The sequence below is a fragment of the Aedes albopictus genome, chromosome 2, assembly GCF_035046485.1.
Source record: "Aedes albopictus strain Foshan chromosome 2, AalbF5, whole genome shotgun sequence".
NCBI lineage: Eukaryota > Metazoa > Arthropoda > Insecta > Diptera > Culicidae > Aedes > Aedes albopictus.
In genome coordinates, this window is record NC_085137.1 from 216776642 (window position 1) to 216800561 (window position 23920).

General features: G+C 40.2%; 1 protein-coding gene and 1 long non-coding RNA gene across 6 annotated transcripts in view; both read left to right on the forward strand.

Moving 5' to 3' along the window:
* The window catches only part of LOC109420001 (frizzled-4), a 158644-nt gene that overhangs the window by 4216 nt on the left and 130508 nt on the right, over nucleotides 1-23920 (forward strand). The gene's annotated exons all lie outside the window — the stretch shown is intronic.
* Nucleotides 3415-3663, forward strand: LOC134287019 (uncharacterized). Its single transcript, XR_009996955.1, has 2 exons — nucleotides 3415-3448; nucleotides 3511-3663. It is a non-coding gene; the product is annotated as an uncharacterized LOC134287019 (long non-coding RNA).

Genomic DNA, 23920 nt, shown 5'->3' on the forward strand with positions numbered 1-23920 from the left:
CCGAAAAGGCCTAAGGCTAAAAGCAAACAGAGATAGAGATGCCTGCAAAATATCTTTAAGGTTACGGATTAAGATTAAATAATAAGCTGCCATGGATTTATTCAGAAATTCCTCCAGCGATTCCTTCATAAATGCCTCTGAGAATTCTTTCAGAATTTCTTCCAGGGTTTTTTTTAGAAAGTCATCCACAGATTTTTTGAAAAATTTGACCAGTTTCATTCACAAAGTCTTCCAAAGATTCCTTTAGAAATTAGAAATCTCTCATATCACTTAAAAAATCTGCCATCATTCCTTCCAAAATTGTTCCGTGTTCATTTGAGATTACTCCATAAATTTTGCGTAGAATTCCTTAAGAAAACTTTTCATCCCCATTATTTTTCTAAAAAATCATAAATTTGGAATTATTTTAGAAATTTTCCCAGATGTTCCGTTAGAAAATCTGTCATTGATTTTATCCAAAATTTCTCCAAAAGTTTCTATTGAAATCTTTTCATGGATTCCTCAGGGGATTTCTTCATAAAATTTTCTAGGAAAATTTTTCAGATTTTTTTTCAAAAATTCTTTCAGAAAATCTTCCAACCACAGTTTTTACGTGCATTTCTCCAGGAACTGTTTAAGAAATTCCTACAAGATTTTTTCCATTAATAACAATGGAAATTCTTGCTGAAATGTCTCTTGGGGTTTCATCAGGTATTTCTCCAGATATTCCTGCAAGAATTCCTCCAGTGATTCCATCATTTTTCAAAGATTTCAACAAAAACTCATTTAGAGATTTCTTCAGGATTTCCTCCTAGCATTTCTTCATGTCCTTGATTCGTCAAATGTTTGTTAGAAAATTTCTTACAGATTTTCTGGGAAATATTTTGATTAAACTTCAGAAGAAACCTTTTGTAAAGGTTATGGAAAATTCTGGTAAAAACAATTGAATTAATCGTAGAAAATTTGTAGAATTGATTGTTTGAGGATCCCTGAATACCTGTGAAACTCTATCAAGTGAAAACACTGTAAAAAATAAATAAAATCGTGGGGAATTTGTTTGTTTGAAACATCAAAATCTAACTAAAGAAACTTAATGAAACTTAATGATAAATGATCACATTTTTTGCAAATTAACAATGTTCAATTGTCGTGAGGCACCAATCTGGATGTTTGCCAAGGGCGCCATGGCACCACGCTACGGCTCTACAACATGAATTTTCGAGATATTTCGCGATAAATTAAGTGCAATTTCATGAAAAATCGTAAGTTTGGTCACCTTGTCAGCCCCTTGGCAAGCAAGGGGTCCATCAATTTAACCCAACCAAAGTGGTTTTAATCCTTTTTTTTTATCATTTTCTAGCAAATAAGCAAGAAAAAAAAAAGAAAATCCCAGATTTTATGTAAACGGCGGCCTGGTTTCAGCGAGAATTACCCATTTAATAAAAGTAGTGCTCATCAAAATGCGCAAAGTTTGGTACAGTAGACGTTCGGTCGGTGCAAACATTTTACCGGCAATGCTGTTTAACTTCAAGTCCGGTAAGTGCAACAAATTTGCAGTTATCGCACCGCCAAACGTAAAAATGGTGCGCCATGTTAGCCCAAATGATCACGTTCACGGTTATTTTATGTCCATTGACAACTTGTTGACATCTGTCAGTCGTTGCAGTTATCGAATTTCATTCGATAAGTGAAATGTAAACATGTTGCAGTTATCGAACGTCTACTGTACTGCGCACACGCGTAACAATCGGGAATCAGTTACTGGAAAAATGAGTCATGATTCAGCGATCAATGTATGTTTTTATGCTATGAAAATAGGGAAATCCAGGTTATTTGGACATACCGTTACACGTATATATTTTGGACATTTACGGCAAAATCAAATGAAAATGTCCAAAATATATACGCGGAACGGTCTGTCCTAAATATTTGAATCACCCTGTACCATAACAAGCGGCATGATATTGATATTATGACACGTTTTGCCGAAACATTAACTTCGACGGTACCTTTTTCAATATTTTTAGCTAAATCGGATAAATTGTGGCATAAAATCATGCCTCATATTGCCCCATACTTTATTTGTGAAACGAGTGCATATTTCTCAACAGGACAGGACTGAGCTATTAGGGGCGTTTCAGAAGCGTTTTAAGGCGATTCAAGGCGCTTCAGGGCATTTGAAAGAGTTTCTGAGGGGCCCTCGGCGATTTTAAGGTTTCAGAGACATTTAAGGACAGACTTGTTAGAATCCCAAAATGGCCGCCACAATGGCCGACCTTGACACCTACTCACGATTTTGAGCGCACAAATCTCTTCGTAAACAAAACCAGCACACCTGATCTTCTTATTTTAAGCTTAATACAGGTGAGCAAGAACAGAATAATAAAATGCACTGTTGTTTGAAGCTTGCTTCTTGAGATTCGTGCGTCTGAAATTCTAGTGTAGTTTTGAAGCGGGATTTCCAGACGTTTGTCCTTAAAGGCTTTTCGGAGGATTCAGAGGGCTTTTACAGGTTTTCCGACGAGCTTCAGGGAGCTTTCGGGGGGATTTCACGCGTTTCAGAGGGTTTCAGAGAAGTTACCAGTGGCTTTATGGTGACTTTCACTGCTGTAATTTCGGTCCTTCATCAACTGTGTAATATTTCAGCTCGATAGAAGAAACTAGGGTCTCCAGTTAGCCTAGTGGTTAAGGCTATGGATCGCCAATCCGGAGACTGCGGGTTCAATTCCCGTTCCGTTCCGGTCGGGAAAATTTTCTCGACTCCCTGGGCATAGTGTATCATGTGGTATCATTGTACTTGCCACACATACAATGTACAAATTCATGCAATAGCAGGCAAAGAAGGCCCTTCAATTAATAACTGTGGTAGTGCTCTAAGAACACTAAGTTGAAGAGAGGCAGGCCAAGTTCCAAATGCAAACGTCGAGTCATAGAGAAGAAGAAAAAGAAGGAGAAACTATATCTTTGCGCCCGCCTTTCTATATTAATGATAATGATGTACGATTCTGTACAATTTATTGTGATAAAAAATAGTGTTCCAATGAAAAATCGCCATAGCTCACCCCTTAAGGCTGAGTAGTGCATCATCAGCTTCGGCAACCATTTTGGATATACCACTTGAAATATTGTTGCGTAATGTGTAGGTACTAGGTAGATTATATATGGTACCGACTTGTGAAATTTAGATATTATGTTTGAATTTCCGTGAACTAGGGTTATTGGTTCCCTTATAAAGCATGTAGCTCCCATTTTCATCCTACGAAAAACGAAGGATTGACTCGTTGTTTGTTTTGTTTCATATTTTTGTATTTTTTTTAAAGTAAGCACGCATGAAAACAAAAAGAACGGAATCAATCGGTGCCGTAATCGCTTGTTTTCGAAAAGGATGAATATGGGAGCGTGAGATTGCCGATGGCATACATACCCTAGTAGTATCCCAAGCAGCACACTTTGTTACAACTAAATCACGGTAATTTCTATGCGACAAATGCAAAAGTCGATTCTAAATTACTGAAACATCGATTCCCACAGCTGTGCAACCGAAAAAGCGCAGGAGGTGGAGCCTTTGTGCAACATGTGGTTCGTTGCATAAGAGATTAGATGGTAACCAATGTGTAATGTAGTTTGTTTACACTGCGATAGAAAAATAAACTCAAAGTTACATTGTTGGTTTCGACATAACAATTATGAAAAATGATGATGATGGACCTACCATGCATGGCAATGGCGATTGAATGAAGTGCCTCTCAAATAAAATGGAAATGTTTTTGGTCGGTATCCTAAATGAGCCTGGCAATTGTATTTTTCCGGTGAAATTGCCAGTTTTACTAACGGAAAACACGCGCGCTTGCGAAATTCATTAATTTCAGCATATGCATTTGCATGACTCACTGAAATTTTATACGGTTTTTGAACGGGAAGAAGGATACTAGGCTTGCCAGGCCTTTTTTGTCAAATGCGGTAAGTTTTATTTTCTATTTTGTTTGATTAAAACTCCAAAATCATAACTGAAAGCAATTTTATGTCAGTTATTTTGTAACTGAAACAAGTAATCGCCATTGTGATTACTGAGCTGAACCTACATTGCCGATTATATGTCTGAAAATATCATTATCCACATAATACATTGTTTTATACAGGACTCTACACTATAGAATTTGAAGCAAGTTTTTTTTAAATGCATCTTTTATATAATAAGGTGAAAACATCGAATTTGTTGTTTAAGTTTTAGTATACAAACATATCTAATTAGTTGATATTTTTGACATGCAGTGTTGAACTCAGCTTGTTAGTAACTGATAAGTTGCACATTTGTGACCAAGTAATCGAACGTTTCTGTGCGTCTTATATGTGTTTACAATGTAACAACAAAAAGTTACACTGTCGTCATTTGGAAACGACTTTCGGTAACATGATACATGGTAACCAAACATTGACTTCGCAGTAACTGGTCTGGTCATTTGTTTTGGTGTTTGGTTTCAATGTAACAGGATGATGTCATGAATGCAACTTTTTGAATTTGACAGTTCAAGAGCAGGTTTCACGGAAGCCACTGTGTGACATTAATGTAGCTTATGCAAAATTAAGGTTGCATTGTAATGTCTGAGCAACCACAATGTGTACTGCAAAAATAGATTTGTTACCTTTAGTCTGAAGTGAAACGGCTATGCAATCTTTAACATTTTTCTAAAATATTTCCTAAGTTACAAGTGCTACTTGGGATATGAAATAAGCTCTCCAAATTTTAATATGAATAATATGAAACGAGCTCACCATTTTTTTCTACAAACTGCTTTTCTACAAACATCAGGACGCTCATAGAGCAAATCAAAATCCACACATATGAACGAACGGGATTAGAAAACGAATCACATCCGCTCGGCTCTTTCATATCATCACTGTGTTGTCCGTTGTCGAATGTTTCTAATGTTCAGTCTGTAGAGGCTTCAAGGCCAAAAATATTTCCCACGCACTCCTCATCCAGGAAATTATTCAATTCGGTTGCTGATCATTGAGTTCCATTCCATCGATCAGTTTGCCCCCGGTTTACGGTACCCATTCCCATTTGCGGGCAGCAGCTGAGATTGACGCGGGACGGAATCGACAAAATGCACATCGCGACTTGAAGAGATACGTACTTACAACTGCACTCACTCGTCGACGTCGTCGTCGTCATCGTCAGTCACTGAACCGGTTGGTCTGTCGATACTTTGGCGCAGCACCGTCGTTCGTCGTTCCTACTGATGGCGAATTGCACGAGGAGCATCATTAACAGCGTGCTACTTTTATTGGAAGCTCCTTTTGACTGCTGCAGCAGCGCGGTGCTGTGCGCCCCTTGGCCGTGCGTCGTCATGCCGTTTTCGCTCCGGTTGTTACATATGGCCATTAAAATTTGACGTGCGCATCACCACACAGTCAGCAGCCAGCCAAATGTCTAATGAGCGGCAAAATCTGCAACCGATCTCGTTAATTTCGGGAGGTTTTTGAAATTCTCTAACTCGACTGTGACGTAATGTGCTCTCAGTCAGTGGTGGTGCAATGTTCAGTTACCTGCGGGGTGCATTAAACAAGATCGCGGAATTGAGCGCTTTTGCCGGGTAATGTCAATCTGAAATGGATGTGCAGTATGCTAAATGGTGGAAAGTACGGCACCCAAATTGGGTTCACGATGATTGTTTGCTTTTATGACTTATGTGAGATGGCTAATGTATTTCCATATCAAAACTCCCAATGAGACCTGAAGAGTCAGGTTTCTGAATTCAGTTTCACTTAATAAGTGTACATCGAGTTACATATCAAATGATACGAAGTTCCATATTAGGATTCACAGCTTTCACGTACAAATAAATCAGCTTGCTGAATATTCGCCATATGATAGCTGTGTCGGCAGCTGTGTCAATGCTTTGACCAGAATGCTGCAATTCTGCTTTGACAGATTTGTAAGATACTTCGCCACCCTCTGCGCCGTCTCCACGCAGTACAATACAATTTGGTTTGATGATATGACTCCAAACTATTCCAGTATTGTTGGTGTTGAGTGGCAGCCCAGTCGTGAATCTGAAGCTTTACTCAACAATTAGAAATCGGAATAGCTGGCTCAAAGCCCATGTGATGCTCCAGTGCGAGCTAACTCATCAACCAATTTATTCCCAGCGATGGAAGAACGGCCAGGTACCCATACAAGGTGAACAGTGTTTGCTGAATCAGCTCCTTGATTTGAGTTCGACAAGCGGTAACTAACTTCGACCTAGAGTTGGCCGAAGCAAGTGCATTAATAGCAGCCTGACTATCTGAACAGAAGTATATTACTTTGCCCATTATATGTTGCTGAAGTGCTGATTGCACTCCGCACATAAGAGCAAAGATTTCGGCCTGATAAACGGTGCAGTGTCTACCAAGTGCGTAAGACAGATACAGCCTTAGCTCATAAGAATAAACACCAGCATCTGCTCGACCTTCGAGAAGGGAGCCATCAGTGTAACATACGATGCCGTCTGAAATACTTCTTTCCAGATATCCAGATGTTCACTCTTCCCGGGAAGGGAATTTCGTGTAATTGTAAGATCATTTGGAGTAAGGATAATTTTGTCCCAATTCATCAAAAGTGGAAACAACGAGGTGTGTGTTGATGTGCGGTTTACAGGAGTTTCCTCTAGTAGACCGAGTACCCGTAGACGGTAAGTGCAACAAAGTGCTTCTTGTTTTTAGATGAATATGTAGTGGAACAACGTCAAAGAGAACTTTGAGCGCTGCTGTGGGAGTTAAAGAGAACGCTCCAGACATCGCCATTAAGCACATCCTTTGGAGATGGCCTAACTTTGATTGGACCGTTCTCATTTCGCCCTTTTGCCACCACACTAGGCACAAAAATATTGGCCGAAAAACAGTTGTGTAGATCCATTTGATATACTTGGGTTTTAGACCCCAAGTTGTACCAAAGGTTCACCTGCATTGGCGGAAGGCCATACAAGCTTTCTTGATTCTGAACTCAATATGAGGTGTCCAGGTAAGCTTGGAATCAAGAATGACTCCAACGTACTTTACATGTTCAGTCACTTCGATTTCAGAATCAAAAAGACGCAAACGTCGAACGCCATTACGGTTTCGCCTTTCCGTAAAAAGAACAATAGATGTATTACTCGGATTAACCGAAAGGTCATATTGGCGACACCAACCCTCAACTACCTGAAGGGCGTTTTGCATCAGGTCGAAAAGGGTGGTGATACACATACCAACTAACAATGCTTGGTAGTCGTCGGCAAAACCATAAGTAGGAAAACCGCTATTATTGAGTTGCCTCAATAGCGTATCTGGTAGGAGATTCCACAAAAGCGGCGACAAGACTCCCTCTTGGGGGCATCCACAAACACTCAATTTCCTAATCCCTGCTAGACGCAATGTCGAGAAGAGATGTCGGTTTTTGAGCATTTGATGAATTCAATTGGAAATCATTGGAGATATACCATGACTCCGTGCGGCTTCCAATATGGCATCGAAAGGCACATTGTCAAAGGCACCCTCGATATCTTAAAAACCACCCAAACAAGATTGCTTTTGAGCGAATGCTTTCTCGATATCGTAAACAACCTTGTGTTAAAGAGTCACAGTGGACTTACCAGATTGGTAGGCATGTTGGTTCACATGAAGAGGCACGTTGGCCAGATGAACATCACGGATGTGATGATCTACAATGCGTTCTAAGCATTTCAGAAGAAAAGAGGTCAAACTGATAGGTCTGAAACTCTTTGCTTCTTCATACGACGCAGGACCCACTTTCGGAATAAACTTCACAGTAATATCCCGCCAGGATTTGGGAATATACCCTGCAGCAAAACTGCAAACAAGTATTATTTTCAAAACATGTTTGAAATAATCAAATCCCTTCTGAAGCAAAATAGGATAAATCCCATCTGTCCCAGGAGATTTGAAAGGAGCAAAGCTATTAAGTGCCCACTCAATCGATTCTATAGTTACAATACTCCGAGCCGAAGCCAGGGAACCGTAACTACAAGAAAAGACAGCAGGTTCATCCGAATATGTAATATCCACGCATCCAGGGAAGTGTGTGCTGAATAAGCATTCCAGAACTTCGTCACTTGGCATACGTAGTTCGTTCACTCGGAAATCCTTAGATTTCGCAAGGATTTTATTTAACCGACTGAATTCACTCAAACTGGTGTAACCGGTGGTTCCATAGTTTCTTGCTGGCTCCATCATCAATCCTCATTCTCCTCCCGAACCCCAATATACCCTTTTGAAAAGTACCATTAGGAACTAATCGAACTCACTATAGTCGATACGTCGCGAGTGAGTGAGCGTTCCGCTTTCCAATCATGCCAGGTCAGAGTGTGTCAAAACCTGAGTAGTGTGAACAAGGCCTAAAAATATTTACTAGACCGATTCTTGTACCAACCCACAGATGGCCCAAGTAACACACTTGTCACGCGGCGGCGCAGGTTTTTGTTGCGCAGAAGTCACCGTGACTTACTTCTAACAAATAAACAGTTACTTGCTAGAAGTAAGTCACAGTGACTTTTGCGCAACAAAATCCTGCGCCGCCGTGACTCTTCGGTGACAAGTGTGTTACTTGGGGGTGCACCGTTCGATCATGGTTGCCAAAATGCAGCATAAAAGCATAGTGGTCAAATACAACCTTAAATATGAAAACGAATTTCTTATAAAAGGCTGTATTTGACCAAAATCTTTCTCTTTGTCCACGATTGATCCTCGAACAGTGCAGTGCGCGTGCCTAGATCTTTTCTTGAGGTCAGAACAATAGAACCTCGTGAAGTGAAAATTATATTAATTCTTGGTTTTCTTTTCTTAAAATAGGATTAAAAAGTACAAGCACAAGTATTCGTAAATGTAAAAGCAAATGTGTAAATGTAAAAGCTACTTTGTTAAATGTTAAAATCACTGTGTTACATTCTAAAAATGGTTAGTGTGAAGAAAACGGAAAGTTATAACCTAAAACTAATTGATTAAAAACTTATAGCTACGAAGTTAAACAAAGGACAACAAAAGAACGAAACACAAAACAGTTTAAAAACAAGAAAAAGGTAAATTTTCAGTGTACAACTGTGCCAAAAGGTATAGAAGCTAGGAATGACGTCATAGGTGATTAATGTGGTGATCAGGTCCAGCGAAAAGGGCCTTTTTCTTTTCTGTGTCTTTTTCTGCGACAGATCTCCAGAACTTCCGGACGGATTGTCTCCGCTAAGGACGAGCGTAGATGGTCACTGATACTCGGCGGCAACATTCCCCACCGCCATTTTGAAAATCCGGTCAACGTCAGACGCCTAGTGTTTGTTATGGAACAATACCGGGAATGCTCTGGATGTAGTGCTTTGGGGACACGGCCGAACCCTCCGCCGTTCAACTACCGGAATTCTTCCGTTCTTAGGTTCGGAACTCTGATGGCCGAAATTACCTCGGAAACCTCACGCCGAACATTAGACCCGCTGGCAAAGGTTGGGTTTCCATCTAAAGGCGAACATAACCATGAACCTCACCGTTCGAAGGCCGGTATGCCCGCTCCGCATACCCGTATTTCGGATCCAGTACTAAAGCTGCAGCACACAAGTAAGATTCACCCAATGTGACGTCATAGTATAAGTACATATATGTAATAAAATTGTAAATTAGATCATGCCCTTCGGGAATGATTCTGCAGCCATAGGTAATCCTTGCGCTGATGGTGGGTACACTTTCATCATCATCATCATCATCATCATATATGTAATAAAATTGTAAATATGTAGCGTTAGCTTATTTAAGAAAGCAGCCCTGGGTTATATAAATTTCACTTCTTCCTGTATTCGTGTCCAACATGGGACATTCATTCCTCGCTATTCGTTAGATCTTTCGTGTAGGATGTTAGCACCCCCCCCCCCTTTGCTTTTGCTTTTATGCCGTTTTGGCCATCTGTGTTTCTACAACAGCAACTTCTTTGGGCATGGTTTTCACCACCCGTTCCTGCTCGAATTGATACGGCTCCACGGTTTGTGTATGAGGAAAGTAAGCTTTAAACGGCCCTGAAATCCCACCCTATGAGCTAGCACGTTACACTGGAAACATTTGTACAAAGGTTTTTCCAGCCGGATCATTCAGCAGACCGGAGAGTTTTCATGTAGGCCTTGCAAGCCGACCTGAAAGCCTTCCGAACCAGCCGCAAGTCGTCTGTTCCAACTCTTTCTACATTGTTTCCTGAGTTTCACCAGATAAGAGTTCTACCAAGAAGTTCCTCTTGTGATCTTCACAGACCGTAGAAAGCAAGCTTCTTCAGAAGACTCCACAATGAAGGTCGTTGTAGTATCAACGGCATCATCTAAATCACTTGGAGTGTCAATGGATGGTGAGTATCCATGAAATTTGGCTGCAACCAAATCGGTAAAGAGATCCCAGTTTGTTGACCGTGGGTTCCTGAAACGCAATGTTTGCGAAGTAACATTCACATGTTCAAAAAAGATGTAGCGATGGTCAGATAAAGATTCTTCATCTGACACATGCCAATTGGTCAGCACGTGACTAATTCTGCTAGAGCAAAGCGTCATGTCTAACACTTCCTCTCTAGCAGATACCATGAAGGTTGGGCGGTTGCATGTGTTAAGTAATCCAAGATCTGTTCTGCTGAAGTATTCCATCAAACTGGAGCCTCTCAAATTGATGTCTGAGCTGCCCCTGATGATATGGTGAGCATTAGCATCACTGCCAACAATTAGCGGAAGGCCCTTTGAAGTGCAGTATGCGATGGCTTGTTAGAAAGCATCCGTAGGGGATGGTTCATCATGCGGTAAATAAACCGAACAATAAACGTATTTCATGTTGAGGTTTCCAACAAATACATCGATTGTGATAGCACATACATCTCTAGTGGTTAGTTTAGAGATGAGCGTAGCAACGATTGCGTTGTTGACAAGCACACATGCTCGAGGCATGATATGCGAGTTTGCCATGTTTACTGTAAGTAGCAAACACCGGGTTCACAAGGTTTCCTAGATAGAAATTCCCCTTACGAAAGTAAGATCCTTGGACTTGGGCTGTAACATTGTGCATTAGTCTACAAAGACTGATCGTTGCTGTTTTTTATGCCGAAGATTTTATTTTATATGTTTTTTATTGCCGAAGGATAGCTCATAACCGTAGCCACTACCCGAACTAGGCAAGATTAAACTCTTTATAATCACAGCACAACAAAGAACAACAGCAATAACATCAGTATCGAAAACGCCTATGGTGAGGATACACAGAATACACTGCATAAATCGCATAATACGAAACCATATAGGGGAAAATTTAAACTAATTAACAACTCTTCTGCTCCAGTAAGGGCAGAACACTGTAAAGGGCGCCCTGGTACTTCACAGGCTCCGATAGCGGTTAGGTTTTTATTAGACCCCCTAGCCGTTCATTCCTAAAAACGGTAAGTATGTAACCGCCAAGGATGGAACACTCACTTGCAAAGAGTTACACTCACTTGCAGTTTTCTCAGCTCAGAAGCGTGTAATCAAAAAACGATATATAGACGACTTTTGCCTTGTGGTTTTGTCTAAAAGTTTGCTGAATGGAGTATGGGTCGCACGCGTACATACCGAAGTCGTGAGGGAGCTGCGAAGGCAACTCTCCACGAGGTCAATGTAAATTACACTCACCTCGTGGAGAGTCGCTTTCACAGCTCTGTCATGACTTTGGGATTCATGAGCGACCCTTACTCTATTTGGCAAAGTTTTAGACCAAACCACAAGGCAAAAGTCGTCCATACATCGTTTCTTGATTGCACGCTTCTGAGCTGAGAAAATAGCAAGTGAGTGTAACTCTTTGCAAGTGAGTGTTCCCATCCCTGATAACCGCATCACACCATGAATTAAGAGTCACCTGTTTAGTGGACTCTTACCACCGGAACAGGCGACAGGTGCAGACATATCTGGCAAATGTGGGACGTGGTCGAGGATGGAGGACTGCAGCCAGCCACGAACCGTGTGTTGTGGCGAGAAATTGTAGAAATACTATTATAAAAGAATGATGAAAGCCAGCTTTTCGGCATCGTCTTCTATGAGCACTTCCTTAGTTAATGCCAGAGGGCATCCTCTGTCAATGACACCTTAGCATGTGTAATGTGTATACCGTGCAGCAGGCACGTGATACTCAAGAAAGTCAAGGAAATTTTCACTACAAAAAGTTCCTGGACCGATCGGGAATCGAACTAAACACCCGGGCGTTAATCGCTGTGGTTGTTTGGTTGCTGGAAGTATCATTTGTTTTTGTTTTTTCTTTCTTGATGGTAATGAAGAAGTTTTGAGCTGCAGCTCCTTGTAGAGCAGGCGACCAAGACGCATCTCCTCAATCTAGCTGAAGCAAGAACGACAGCAGGCAGTACTACTAGCTCGGCAGGCGTCTCCTAGCTGGTGGTCAATGTTATCCACAGAGCTTGTGAGGACGCTTTTGCAAGTTTGTCATCACACGCAATCCGAGTGCAGCTTAAAACCTTAAAACGAGAATGTTAAAACTTGTTTACATTTTTGTGAAAAATTAGTATTTGGAAACCTCTACTTTGTATTTTTGGTCTCGCTTTAGCTGCTTCCTTTTTCAAATAAGATGAACTGGGGAACATAGCATTATCAATGGCACCGGGGCCCTATTTGAAAGACTCTCAACCCTGCAGTGGTTTGGCAAACACGGAAAAGGCAAACCTCATTGAAGTATTCATAGCGTACACCTTTTTCCATAACAACAAGCCGTGGACGTCAAATACACAAAACACTCTCGAAATGACCATCCCACGGAATGTCTTCTCGTGCCAAGCAGCAGATAACGACTTTTGCTAACGATGCCAGAGGGCGTCACCCTCAGCTCGGCCGAAGATCTTCGCGCGCACATGCAGAACAGCAAACGATCCGGCGCTCTCTGATGGGTGATGCTCGTTAGTTTTTCACCATCCACCATCCGGGACCGGGGCCAGATTCTGCCGAGCTCGACTCCGAGAGCTTATTCACCTGGGTGAAACATGTCTTGTAAATCCAGGCTCGTTTTCGGCTTGTTCTTCCTCCGTAGCTGCCTTGTGGCGGTGGTCGTCCGTCGGTGAGAAGTGTAATTGGCGCGGACCGAGCCCAGCCAGACTGGGTGCTATCACACACCAAATCATACCGGTTGAAGACATGATCAGCAGGCTCAGGCGCTGTGTCTGGCTGGGTTTGAGTTTGAATGTGTGCCCTCATCAGCACACGAACCCGAACCAATTTGAACAAGTTTTGGAAACTTCACGCGGAGCTTTGAAGCGCCTGCCCACCATCCGTTTCCCAGCCGTACCTCGGACATTGCTGAAGTCTCGTGCGGGGTCCAATGGCAAATCCTACGAAGACGACGACCACAGCCGCCCGGCATAGAGCAATGATTCGATTTATTGGTCGATTTTTTTTTATTCAAATCAAATCACCCCGAACCGAACTAGCAGCACAGCGGTAGTACCGGCTTGGGATGTTTGAGTTTTTTTTTTCGGTGTTCCTCCTCCGCCTTTGACCGTTTGTACGGCGCGATCGCCGATCGATAGCCGGATTATCGATGGCAAAGCCATCGGCATTCAGTCGGTCGGTCGGTCGGCAATCCGTATAGACACCAACTGATGGCCGGTAGGTGGAAACGCGAGACGAAACAACGGCGACCCCAGGGAAGGCGAAGATTTAGTCGAAAGAGGTGAGGGAACTTGCTCAAATCAAAATCTTAATCGCTTTATTTTGTAGATTTTATTCGGCATTTATTTTTATTAATTAAAATTTATTGGCCCATCGTGGGGCAATTTATTGCAGATGAAAGGACGCATAAAGGTGCTTTCCGAGAGATTTGCTTCCTTCGCAATCATTAAGAGTGTGATAAATATGATGTTGAATAGTAGTTGAAGAGGTAAACGACAACCTACTACTATTTGGAGCGGACCAGGTGAGATAGTTCAATCCCATGCTTATCACGACGAAAGCCTGGGATTGTATCCCACTCCCGACAAACTCACAAAATGTGAGTTCTTTCGAAAAGCGCGTAAAGTCGAATCCACTTATTTGTCAGGGATAGGTTGACATAAAAAAGGTTACCTAAAGTCCTAAAGCATTGTCCACTTGAAAAAATCTTGCACAAACACTAAGACAAACACGTTGAAATGTTAATATATTCATAATAATTATGCGTGATATGCTCCGATGATGTTATGGTGGTATGAGGAAGTGTGCTTGGAATTTCAAGATTTGGCAAGAAGTTTGAACTCTGGTCATTGTTTTCTCACAACAAGATGATAACACAAAACCTGTACGTACAAGTATGACAACCCCTGAGGAATCTGTAGAGGTTTGAACTTTTTTGTTGACCTACCAGGACAGCTAGAGATCGTTACCGGTTTTTTTTTTAATCTGTATTAAAGAGATTTTTGGCCCTTGGTTAGTTCATCTCGGGACCCACGTTTTACTTCCCTTCCGAAGGAAGAACTCATATTTTGCGAGTTTGTCGGGAGTGGGATTCGATTCCAGGTCCTAGGCGTGCTTTAACCATCACACCACAGTGGTCCAGATTTGAAAATACGTTTCAAAAATTTCCAACCATAGTAGTCTGCTAGTTTTAGCCTAAATGAATTTACTGAAACATTATTGAGCTGTTAATTTCATATTATTGTCATTTTTATTATTCGTCGATTTTTTCGAACGAATTCTGAACAAAATTGCTGTTTTTCATACAATTTGGCTATACACATTTCATTATGGCACGAATGTTTTGGCAGCTCTTGGCAGCTGCAATTTACCCTAATCAATTCTGCATACTTAGACGAGCGTTTGAACCGAATATCTGCGCGGGGAGTAGCTGGGAGCGATTTGAAAGACACTTTAAGTTGAAGTATAAGAATTTCTCGTACTAATAGTATGTGAAGCTAATTTTGAAGCCAAAAGTGTTATTTTGATCTCTTTTTCCATTGCAGATGCCTAATATACACAAGCAAGTGTTTGAACTTGCTTGTGTTCTTTATCAATAAATCAGCAATTTTTCCATCAGCAGCGTTTTAGCGCTGTAAAAAGATACATAATTATGATTACCGTCGTGCGGGGCTACTTTTGAAATGGGGGGCTACTTTGGACACTTTTGAATATGGATTTTTATGAATTCAAAATATGGTTCAAATCTGTTTGATGTCCTAGGAACTATTATAAAGCAACAGTTTTCCCTTCATTTGGTTGAAATTATTTTTCAAACAGACCGTTTATTGCTTGTCAGGACGCGAAAAAACATCAAATAAACCAATATAATATACATAACGTATCAGAACATTTGGTCTGTAGGCATTGTTTCTACAGTTCATAAATTTCAAAGGGTTGATCAATTCATTCAAAATGTATCAACGTAGCATATACAATCGAATATTTGTATCGTTATACGTTATAAATGACCGTTTCGCCCAAATAAAGGATTGATGGTCCCTTTTTTCAGGCTATCTATATAGCAATATCACGCTGCTCATAATACCAAAGGTAGCACAGAACCATCTTAAAACGCATATTTTTATTGAAATTATGTATGATACAGTATTCTACAGTATTGGTACAATGTAGTTTTCCAAATAACCCTGGAATTTGAAATGCAGTTTTGCTATAGATAAAAATGTCCAAAGTACCCCACATCCAGTTCTAAATGGGATGTGTCCGATTGGTGTATGAACAACTTTTTTGTTTATTGATGGATTTAGCTCAAATTTTGCATACCTCCTACATACATACTGGGAGTTATAATGTCATAACGTTGAAAAACCATGAAAAAGTGTATAAAGAAGCCCCGCACGACGGTACTAATTTTTTTAATAGACAGTTAACGCTTTTGATATTGTAGATGAATGATCGATATACTAAAACCCATTTAAGAGATGTTCAAAAATTGAGTTTCTGCCAGCTTTTCTCAAAATTGGACCATTGTGGCACCAGATCCGTTCCACATCGTTACAGATTAGTAGTGTTTATCAACGAAAAAACACTCAAATTTCGCGTCTTCTTAATTCACTAATACCTGGGGCTGTTCGGGCTCGTTTGTAAGTTAACCATCAATGTTAACTTCTTTTCCCGATCAGCCTAGAAAGCTGTGTAGTGTCGGTAGCGGTTGTCTCAATTGGCTAAGAATAACACTACGGACCGCCTGATCCAGTGGTAAGAATCCACTAAACGGGTGACCCCTAATTCATGGTGTTATGCGGCTTTATGCTTACCGTGCCAAGGAATGAATGGATAGGGAGGTCTAATAAAAACCTAACCACAAACGGAGCCTGTGGAGAATTAGGGCGTCCTCCACAGTATTTTGCCCTTACTGCACTAACCGGAGCAATAGTGCAATGGACCTTGCGTTTCTCCGAGATAATCAGTTGCCCTTCTTAAGTCTCAAATTTGAGGCTAAAAAAGGGCAGGAATGTTGTCGTTAACCTTCGTCGTGCATTAGGGTCATTATGACCCAAAACGCGATTTCAAGCATTAATATCTCTTTTGTTAGTTAACTTATCGTAATGAAACTTCTTGACTTTTAATATTTTTCAGAAACGAGTCTTTTAAAAAAAAAAATTTTTCTTAAGGTGAAACCAAAATGGCGCCACAAAAAAAGTTACGAATAATGCATTGGGGTCATTATGACCCAGAAAATCAAACTCTTGTGGAATGATGATTTTTTCACCAATTCAAATGACCAAAATCTTATTTGATAGATAATTTCATCAAGAATGTGTTGATATGTTGAAATAGTGGTTCCGGGAACATTGGCCACCGGGAATCTGCTACACAGGGCACCATGTCGGACAGTAGTTGTGGAATATCTCGCGTTCTGGACCACTTAGAAGGATACTGTCTTCGGCAAAGTTTCTCAGAAGACTAAGAGCTTTCACATAGGAAACAAATTTGTTCGAGAATCACTCACTGCGTGGCGCTAGTGTTCCTATGAGCTTCCAGTTCAGTCTGAACGTCGTATATCTCGTGTTCTGGACCACTTAGAAGGATACTGTCTTCGGCAAAGTTGCTCAGAAGACTAAAAGCTTTCACATAGGAAACAATTTAGTTCGAGAATCATTCACTGCGTGGCGCTAGTGTTCCTATGAGCTTCCAGTTCAGTCTGAACGTCGTATACCTCGCGTTCTGGACCACCTAGAAGGGTACTATCTTCGGCAAAGTTGCTCAGAAGACTAAGAGCTTTCACATAGGAAACAATTTAGTTCGAGAATCTCTCACTGCGTGGCGCTAGTGTTCTTAGGAGCTTTTAGTCCAGTCTGAACGTCGTATATCTCGTGTTCTGGACCACTTAGAAGGATTCTGTCTTCGGCAAAGTTGCTCAGTAGACTAAAAGCTTTCACATAGGAAACAATTTAGTTCGAGAATCACTCACTGCGTGGCGCTAGTGTTTCTATGAGCTTCCAGTTCAATCTGAACGTCGTATATCTCGTGTTCTGGACCACCTAGAAGGATACTGCCTTCGGCAAAGTTACTCAGAAGACTAAGAGCTTTCACATAGAAAACAATTTAGTACGAAAATCATTCACTGCGTGGCGCTAGTGTTCTTAGGAGCTTCCAGTTCAATCTGAACGTCGTATATCTCGTGTTCTGGACCACCTAGAAGGATACGGTGCTTCTGCTCAGTCTGAACGTCGTATATCTCGCGTTCTAGATCACCTAGAAGGATACTGTCTTCGGCAAAGTTGCTCAGAAGACTAAGAGCTTTCACTCTTAGAAAACAATTTAGTTTGAGAATCACTCACTGCTGGCGCTAGTGTTCATAGGAGCTTCCAGTTCAGTCTGAACATCGTATATCTCGTGTTCTTGACCTTTTAGAAGGATACTGCCTTCGGCAAAGTTGTTCATAACACTGAAAGCTTTTACATAGGAAACAATTTAGTACGAAAATCACTCACTGCTTGGCGCTAGTGTTCTTAGGAGCTTCCAGTTCAATCTGAACGTCGTATATCTCGTGTTCTGGACCACTTAGAAGGATACTGTCTTCGGCAAAGTTGCTCAGAAGACTAAAAGCTTTCACATAGGAAACAATTTAGTTCGAGAATCACTCACTGCGTGGCGCTAGTGTTCCTATGAGCTTCCAGTTCAGTCTGAACGTCGTATATCTCGCGTTCTGGACCACCTAGAAGGGTACTGTCTTCGGCAAAGTTGCTCAGAAGACTAAGAGCTTTCACATAGGAAACAATTTAGTTCGAGAATCACTCACTGCGTGGCGCTAGTGTTCTTAGGAGTTTCCAGTTCAGTCTGAACGTCGTATATCTCGTGTTCTGGACCACCTAGAAGGATACTGCCTTCGGCAAAGTTACTCAGAAGATTAAGAGCTTTCACATAGGAAACAATTTAGTTCGAACATTACTCACTGCGTGGTGCTAGTGTTCTAAGGTGCTTCAGCTCAGTCTGAACGTCGAATATCTCGCGTTCTAGATCACCTAGAAGGATACTGTCTTCGGCAAAGTTGCTCAGAAGACTAAGAGCTTTCACTTAGAAAACAATTTAGTTCGAGAATCACTCACTGCTGGCGCTAGTGTTCTTAGGAGCTTCCAGTTCAGCCTGAACGTCGAATATCTCTTGTTCTTGACCTTTTAGAAGGATACTACTTCCGGCAAAGTTGTTCAGAAGACTAAAAGCTTTTACATAGGAAACAATTTAGTTCGAAAATCACTCACTGCGTGGTGCCAGTGTTCTTAGCAGCTTCTAGTTCAGTCTGAACGTCGTATATCTTGCGCTCTTGATCACTTAGAAGGATACTGCCTTCGGTAAAGTTGCTCAAAAGACTTAGAGTTTTTATGATGTGATGCTACACACCAAGACGCTTTCAGCCAAATTTTGTTGAGCGTAACGAATAAGCTTTTTATGTTGAACTTTCGGCAAAATTTGCTGAGTTACAGCAAAACGTTGATGGTGATCAGTAGATTTGCCTGAACAAATCAGCAAACCTTGCTGTATTTTCACAAATATTTTGCTTAAACTTTCAACTCGGCAAATTTCAGGAAAAAATATTTGGGGTGTATTGTTCTTAGAAGCTGGTAATCGTTGTATATCCATGTTACTATGTTTGTAAAACCTTCCTAGAAGAAAAGAAGCTTTTACATTGAAAGTTTATTTCAAAATTCGCTCACAACGTGGTAGTTGTGTCCTTTGGAGCTGTCAGTTTAATCTCGGTGTCTAGTAGTTTATTCTTTTTTTTCAGTTATAATTTTGGATATCTGTGCAGCAATCCAAAACAATCAAAATTTCTTTGAAAATCGGTTCTAAAATCACTTTGAAAGTTCCTTCGGGAGTTTGTTTGGGATTTTTTAAACCTGCTACATTATGATCTTGTACCTACTTTTCGAACCCTCTAAGCAGAATACCCTCTACGAATAAGTGATGTCAAAGGATAAGCAAAATAGGGCGGGATTAAAAGGTACAAAACTGATTACACTCATTCGTAGCCTGCTAAATTATTTTTGGAATTTTTTTGCCAATTATTTTGAAAACTGTCTGAGCGACAATTGATCTCGCAATTTCTTTGGTGAAAGTTTTCAATGTTTTTTTAGGAACTTATGTAACAAATGCTTCTGCAATGACTTTGTGGTTTTCTTTAGAAATTTCTTCTGCAGAAATTTCTTTGGGGATCCCGTCTGAATATTATTTTTGTTTTTTTTTTACAATTTGTTTGGAAAAGCCTCTGCTTATTACTTTGGGAATATTTTCAACATACTTTTGGAAACATATTTGCCAATTCTTACTGATTCGGTATTTCCTTTGCGAATCGGTTTGGCGAATTTCTCAAAAGTAACCCTGTGAAAACATTTCGTATTTCCTTTTGGCGGAATTTCTTCAGCAAATTCATTGAAAATCCTTTCAGCAATTTTTTTGCATTTGATCTAAAACTTCATATAAGTTTTTTTTTGTGTTTTCTATTTCGGCAATTCTTTGGAATTTTGTACGATAAATCTTTTGGAAATTTCTCAGCAGTAATATTGGAAATTTTTTGAAGTTATTATTTTTGAAAATACACACAGCATAACTGTGGGGTTCGTGATCGTACTGTTAGTAACGCAAGCCTTTTAGGCTATTGTAAGCTACGGATTGTGGGTTCGATTCCCATTCCGGTCGGGAGAAAAATTTCGCCAACCACTAGATGTATTACAGTTTTACATGTTATCCGTTGTCTAGTGTAAGTTATATTCAGTCTGTGGTCTTTGGCTGAAGACGGTGTGCAAATTTATCAGGCAACTCTTACGGGATTTCCTTTATCAATTTCTTTGGAAGTTTTTTTTTATCCCCGAATAACGGGATTTTCTGCCGTAGGCAGGTTCATCCCGGCTTTCTTTGGAAGTTTCATCTGCAATCCCTTTGGAAATTTAACTGGCAATTTGTTTTGCAATTTTTTCGACAGCTCTGTGCAATTGAATTTTTAAAAATTTCTTCAGTATTCTTTCAGCATTGGAAATTCCTTTAGAAAATTCTTACAGAATTTCGTTTGTTATTACTTTGGAAATTCAATCAGATACTCCTTACGAATTGAAAAAAAAGTACAATGGTATGGCCGGAGAAAATATCATCGGAATTACCTAAATAATTTCCAATAATCAAGGTGTTTTCAAGAAGTTCATCAAAAATCAAGAAGTTCTAGAAAAAAATCAGAATGTTTCAAAAAGCAATTTCCAAAAACGTTTGAATGTTGAAATAGTTGAAGGCACCCTCAAGAAATTACCAAATGACTTTCCAAAGGAATTGCTACTGAAATTTCACAAGGAAATCCTGAAGTAAATTCCGAAGCAGAAGAAATTTTCAAAAAGAATACCAAATAAGCTGTCGAAGGCACTTCCGAAAGCATTGCAAAAGAAGTTTCCAAATAATCTTGATGTAATTTCACGATCATTTCCAAAGGAATTACTGTGTGATTTTTAAAGAAATTGAAGAACAAATTACCAAAGGAATTGCTAGGTAATATCACAATTAATTTGCCGACGAAACTGCAGAAAGGAATCAATAAGAAATTTCAGGAAGACATTTTAAAAGTATTTATCAAATAAATTCTCAAAGGAATTTTTCAATGCATTTTCATTCTAATTGCAGAACAAATACTCAAACAAAATATGTATTGAAAAATGAAAGCAAAAATAATAACAAAGAATTTGCGGAGAGAACTATTGAAGGAATTGTCGAAGCAATCAAATAAGTTCAAAAAAATATCAAAGAGTTTTCTGAATGATTGCCAACAAAGTTTAGAAGAACTTTCCGAAGGTGTTACCAAAGAAATAAAAAAAAAAAACAATTCCTCAAAATACTTTCCGAAGATAAAAAAATTAAAACATTAAAAAAATATGAATATATTTTTAAATGAAATGCAAAATGGTTTTCCAAAGCAATTGTCAAAAATGCCGAAAGTGTTTTCAAAGGAATTATTGAAAAGTTCCAAAATAACTGCCGGAAAACTTTTTATCAATTGTCTAGGAAATTTTAATAGTAGATCCCAAAAGAGATTTCTTGAAAACCTCTTATACAAATTAAAAAGCTTTTATTCTTCTAAGCAAATCTTCTGAAACCTGTATTTTTTTCAAATGGTTCAAAACGCGAAATGTAGGACGCCTAGACCAAACTCGTAGCTTATTATAGAACTTAATCAATATAGTGATTAAATCTCGAACTTAATTGTTGTCTTGAAGGAAGTCGTCTCAGCAACGTTTTTAAAACGGCATTCTTTCGAGTGGTCCAAAATGCGGGATAAATGACGACTAGACTATATTGGAAACTACTAAGACCACACAGTGGGAAAATTTCAAACTGAATTGTTTTTCAGATAAAAGCTCTAAGTCTTCTGGGAAATTCTGTCAAAGAGAGTGTCCTTCGAAGTGGTCCAGAGCGAGATATATACAAAGTTTAAACCAAAAAATTCCACGTAGTGAGAGGATCTCGAACTGGAATGATTTCAATGTGAAAGTTTTTAGTCTTATGGGCAAAAACTTATCCTTCAAAGTGGTCTAGATTGCGAGATATACGACGTTTAGACATAACTGGATACCCCAAGAACACTAGCGTCACGTAGTGAGTAGCTTGAACTAAATTGTGCCTTATGTGAAAACGCAAGTTTGTCAAAGACAGTATCCTTCTAAGTGGGTGAAGTCAGGAAATTCAGTTTGTTTTCCATGTGAAAGCTTTCAGTGTTCTGAGTAACTTTGTCGAAGACAGTATCCACCTAGGTGGTTTAGAAAGTTTAGAACAAACTAAAAACTACTAGTGTCACGTAGTGAGTAATTTTCGAACTAAACCATTCTCTATGTGAAAGCCTTCAATCTTATGTGCAACCATGCCGTATCCTTCTAAGTGGTTCAAAACGCGAGATTCACGACGCCACAGACTACTAGCGCCACATAGTGAGCGATTTTTGAACTAAATTGTTTTATATGCGGAAGCTCTTAGTCTTCTGATCAATTTTTCCCAAGACAGTATTCCCTTCTAAGTGGTTCAGATCGCGAGATATACGACGTCCAGACTGAACTGGAACCTCCCAAAAGCACTAGCGCCACATAGCGAGTGATTCTCGAGCTAAATTGTATTCTATGTGAAAGCTCTCAGTCTTCTGAATAACTTTTCTCAAGATATACGACGTTCAGACTAAACTTGAAGCTCCTAAGAGCACTAGAACTACATTGTATTCTATTTGAAAGCTTTCAGTCTGCTGAGTGACTTTCCGCAAGACGTGGTCCAGAACACGAGATATACGACGTTCAGACTGAACTGGAAGCTCCTAAGAACACTAGCGCCACGCAGGGAGTAATTCTCGAACTAAATTGTTTCCTATATGAAAGCTAATAGTCTACTTAGTAACTTTGCCGAAGGCAGTATCCTTCTAGGTGGTCCAGAACACGAGATATACGACGTTCAGACTGAACTGGAAGCTCATAGGAACACTAGCGCCACGCAGTGAGTGATTCTCGAACTAAATTGTTTCCTATGTGAAAGCTCTTAGTCTACTGAGCAACTTTGCCGAAGACAGTATCCTTCTAAGTGGTCCAGAACACGAGATATTCGACGTTCAGACTGAACTGGAAGCTCCTAAGAACACTAGCGCCACGCAGTGAGTGATTCTCGAACTAAATTGTTTCCTATGTGAAAGCTCTTAGTCTTCTGAGTAGCTTTGCCGAAGACAGTATCCTTCTAGGTGGTCCAGAACACGAGATATATGACGTTCAGACTGAACTGGAAGCTCATAGGAACACTAGCGCCACGCAGTGAGTGATTCTCGAACTAAATTGTTTCCTATGTGAAAGCTCTTAGTCTACTGAGCAACTTTGCCGAAGACAGTATCCTTCTAAGTGGTCCAGAACACGAGATATTCGACGTTCAGACTGAACTGGAAGCTCCTAAGAACACTAGCGCCACGCAGTGAGTGATTCTCGAACTAAATTGTTTCCTATGTGAAAGCTCTTAGTCTTCTGAGTAGCTTTGCCGAAGACAGTATCCTTCTAAGTGGACCAGAACACGAGATACACGACGTTCCGATTGAACTGGAAGCTCTTAAGAACACTAGCGCCACGTAGTGAGTGATTTTCGAACTAAATTATTTTTTATGTAAGAGCTCTTAGTCTTCCGAGCAACTTTACCGAAGGCAGTATCCTTCTAGGTGGTCCAGAACACGAGATATACGACGTTTAGATTGAATTGGAAGCTCCTAAGAACCCTAGCGCCACGCAGTGAGTGATTCTCGAACTAAATTGTTTCCTATGTGAAAGCTCTTAGTCTTCTGAGCAACTTTGCAGAAGGCAGTATCCTTCTAAGTGGTCCAGAACACGAGATATACGACGTTCAGACTGAACTGGAAACTCCTAAGAACACTAGCGCCACGCAGTGAGTGATTCTCGAACTAAATTGTTTCCTATGTGAAAGCTCTTAGTCTTCTGAGCAACTTTGCCGAAGACAGTATCCTTCTAGGTGGTCAAGAA